This window comes from Cebus imitator, unplaced genomic scaffold (genome assembly GCF_001604975.1).
Source record: "Cebus imitator isolate Cc_AM_T3 unplaced genomic scaffold, Cebus_imitator-1.0 Scaffold109, whole genome shotgun sequence".
NCBI classification, from domain to species: domain Eukaryota; kingdom Metazoa; phylum Chordata; class Mammalia; order Primates; family Cebidae; genus Cebus; species Cebus imitator.
Window position 1 is genome coordinate 5,250,513 of NW_016107424.1, and position 4,574 is coordinate 5,255,086.

Here is a 4,574-nt window from a genome sequence, read left to right on the forward strand (position 1 = left end):
CGCCACTATGCCCAGCTGATTTTTTGTATTTTTAGTAGAGACGGGGTTTCACCATGTTGACCAGGATAGTCTCGATCTCTTGACCTCGTGATCCACCCGCCTCGGCCTCCCAAAGTGCTGGGATTACAGGCGTGAGCCACCGCGCCCGGCCTATATATATATATTTTTAAAAGAGCACATTCTCCTTCTATAATGGGTGGGAAATTGGACCACTCATGTTGAATGAGTTTAGTCAACTGCAGAGATTACATATCATAAGAAACAGTTTGTGGGAGACATCCAGGCTCAAAGGAGCTACTGGGGTGTATCCTGAAAGGTGTGGTGGGAATGTGGTTATTGTTAGAACACAAAAAACACTGTAAACTGTTTTTTTCTTTTGAAAGAGTCTTGCTCTGTCATCCAGGCTGGAGTGTACTGGTGCGACTTGGCTCACTGCAACCTCTGCTTCCTGAGTCCAAGCGATTCTCCAGCCTCAGCTTCCTGAGTAACTGGGATTACAGGTGCCTGTCACCACGCCTGGCTAATTTTTGTATTTTTAGTAGAGGGGGGTTTCACCATGATGGCCAGGCTGGTCTTGGATTCCTGACCTCAGGTGATCTGCTTGCCTTGGCCTCCCAAAGTGTTGGGATTACAAGAATGAGCCACCATGCTCAGCCTGTCAACTGTACTTTAATGAGGAAGGCATGAAACCTTAGTTTGGTGGACATTTGTTTACCTCCATTCTCCCTTTTCTCTAGCAAGACTACCCTGTATTTGTTTAGGTGGCCGCCTTTCAATAGCCCATGAAGTATCTAGAGCTCCACCCTTTGCTCAAGAGGAACAGCACATGACCCAGGCCTATGCCAATCAGCATTTTACATTCCTCATGATTGGTTCAAAAGTGAGCAAGTCACTGAAGTAAGTTAGATTAGTGCCACCACAAAGAGGCTCTTTCCCCCACCCCGATATTGCCATGGTTTTAATATGGTTTATCCTCACAAAACTCATGTTGAGGCTCCGTCTCCAATGTGGCAGTATTGGGAGGTTGTGCCTTTAAGAGGTGATTAGATTGTTAAGAAGGATTAATGCCTTAATCTTGCAGTGAGCTCTTGTTCTCTCAGTTCTGGATCAGTTCCCATGAGAGTGGGTTGTTAAAAAGCAAGGCTGCCTTTTGTTTGCCCTTCCACTTTTCTGTCACATTATGATGCAACAGGAGGCCCTCAGCAGAAGCAGCTGCCTGATCTTGAACATTCCAGTCTCCAAAACTGTGAGCCTAATAAACTTCTTTCCTTTATAAATTACCCAGTCTCAGGCATATTGTTATAGCAACAGAAAATGGACTAAGACATATGTTGTACTTGAACCTTAATGTACTTGAACTTGAAACTTGATGGCTTCAACAGCTATAGCCATCTTACTCCCACGTGAAGCCTGAAAATTAAGCAACACATGGAAGGAAACACATCATTTGAGCCCCAATTTGGCCATGAGCTGCCCTTAAATTTTTTTAGTTACGTGAGTGAATACATTTCCTAAAAAAGGTAAAATTGGGTTTTTAGACACTGATAGCCAAAACAGTACAAACTATGCTTATGGAGATTTACTTTAACAGGAGAACTAGAGAGAGATAATTTGTTGCCTTTTGACAAGTGCTTCCTTAAGAGAGCTGATATTCTGATTCCTGACCTCAACCACTATTTGATTGGCAGATGTACACTTATGCTTTCCATAATTACATTTTGGTCAATGATGGGCACTTAAGTCCAGGAGGTCAAGGCTGCAGTGAGCTATGATTGCATCACCGCACCCCAATCTAAATGACAGAGACCCTGTCTCAAAAAAAATTATACATCTTTTCTATGCTTAGACATGTTTAGATACACAAATACTATTGTGTCACAATTGCCTACAGTATTCAGTAGAGTAACATGCTGTGCAGGTTTGTAGCCTAGGAGCAACAGGCTATACCATATAGGTTAGGTGTGTAGTAGGCTAAGCCATCTTGTGTAGGTATACTCTATGATATTTGAACAATGACAAATCACTTAATGATGCATTTCTCAAAACATGTCATCTTTAAGTGATGCATGACTGTGTATCTCCCCTGAAGAAACAGCCATTCATTTGGTTAGCCTAGTTTGATGAAACTGTCTCATTATGAAACCCAACTCCTATATTCTGGGTTTACCAAGCTGTCTTCTAATCTGTGGTTTAGCCCTTTGACTGCGCTGATTATCAGGCAGGCATCCTCCCATTATGCATGAACACATGGGCATTACATTTGTTCAGTCAGCCTTTCACGAGTTTGTTTAAGCAATTAATTGCTAGAGCATGTATGTAATAGAAACCTTGAGATTCTGGCTTCAAAGCTGAGAACAGTCCCAGCTTCATGGTGACCCGTCTTAACATGGAAGAGCCAATCAAGCTAAGACTCTGTATCTCTCTTTAATTTCAACAAGGTCATTCACCTAAAAGGAGGATTAATAAAGATAGAGCGTATGTGTTCATTATGTGGTCCTGACAATACTGGTCAGCCCTGGAACATGGTAGTCCTGGGTTTGTACAGCTACTGTTTTTGGTGTAGTCTTGGGAAGACTACCATCTCCCTAAGCCTCTATTTTGATTCTTCTACTGTAAAGTGGTAAAAGTAACACTTTTTGCATGTGGTCATTGCAAAAACTAAATGGAATGATATACATGAAGTCTAGGCAAAATAAAATGATAACTACTCAGAGGCAAATTTTCTATGAAGTTAATCCTATGGTTTTAAAATTGTAAATTTAAGATATCTTTGCTATTATTATTATTTTTTTATTGTACTTTAGGTTCTGAGGTACATGTGCAGATCACGCAGAACCTGTTGCATAGGTACATACACGGCAGTGTATTTTGCTGCCTCCATCCCCCCATCACCTATATCTGGCATTTCTCCCCATGTTATCCCTCCCCAACCTCCCTTCCCACCGCTGTCCCTCCCCTATTCCCCCCCAACAGACCCCAGTGTGTGATGATTATTTTCCTTCACTACTTTTTTTTTGTTTGAGACAGGGTCTCACTCTGTCAACTGGACTGGAGAGCAATGGCACAATTTTGGTTCACCGCAATCCCTGCCTCCTAGGCTCAAGTGATTCTCTCACTTCAGCCTCCTGAATGTCTGAGATCACAGGTACGCGGTACTACCATCTGGCTAATTTTTGTATTTTTAGTAGAGATGGGTTTTTACCATGTTGGCCAGGCTGGTCTCAACTCCTAACCTCAAGTGATCCACCTGCCTCGGCCTCCCAAAGTACTAGAATTACAGGCATGATCCACCACGTCCAGCTGATTTTTCTTAAATCAAGTCCTCCAAATCTTGTACTGGTATTATTTCATTATCATGATCTCATTTAAATCTCACAACAATACTATGAGATAGCTATGGTCGATACCATTTTACAAATAAGAAAACTGAGGCTTATAGATATTAAGTAACTTTTCTAAGATCACACTATGGGTGGTAGAGCCAGGATTCAAACCACGGCAGTCTGCATCCAGAGAGTGTCCAGGGCCCATGTCTTAATCACTCACTTGGTTTCCTAAGTGTGCCTGTACTGAAGAATCACCAAGGGGCACTTATTAAAGTACAGATTCCAGGGCCGACCTCAGAGCTAGCAAATCTGGGTCTCTAGGGGAGGGACCTACTTTCTGTGGTGGTGGTTTCCACTCTTGAGCCACTTGTTCCAGTGAGCTGTTTCCAGTTTTGGGGGCAGCAGTTTGCCCTGTGTCCTCACCTTTCTTACAGTTGCAAGAAGAGTTGTTGATTTTTCAGCCTGTCCAGTTTTGTAGTTGCTATTAAGATAGAATGGCAACTTCCAAGCTCCTTACATGTAGAAGCGGAAACCAGAGGTCCTATCCAAAATAGTTTTAAATTGTATTAAACATGCACAAAAGTACAGCAATGTACTGAATCCTTATGTATCCATCACCTAGGTTCAACAATTGTTATAATTTTGCTAATTTTGAGAAGCATTTTAAAAATTCATAGAGACCAGTGCTTAATTGTTAAAAAAACAAAGAGTTAAAATAGTCATTCAAATAATTTGGGAGATAGTTAAAATAGTTTAGTAGTCAAATAATTAAATAGTTTGTAGTCAAATAGTTAAAATAATCTAACTATTTTTAAGTAAATTTAAGTAAATGACCTAAATGATTCTGGCAAGAGCCATATATATATGGGGCGGCGGGGGGAGGGAGAGAGAGAGTACAAATAGCATGAAACAAAAAACAGATAACGTTAATTATTTTGGTAGCTGTTTTGTGTAATATCACTTTACTCAAATAACCCCCAATACTTTATTATGTGAAGAGAAACCTGTTTTTTTATTACATTTCCTTCTGAAACTCAGAACAGTCCGATTCAATTCACCAAACTTGTTGAGCCTGTGGGGAGTCCCCCTGTGCTGCAGGAGACAGGAGAGGAGTTGCAAAGTTTAAGCACAGTTATTTGGAAGGCTTTACTGGGAAAGTGGTGTTTGAGTGGCATCTATTAAGAGTAGACTTTATGTCTAAAAGCAGATGTGGAAGGGGCAGAATTTTTTTTTTTTTTTTTTTTTTTT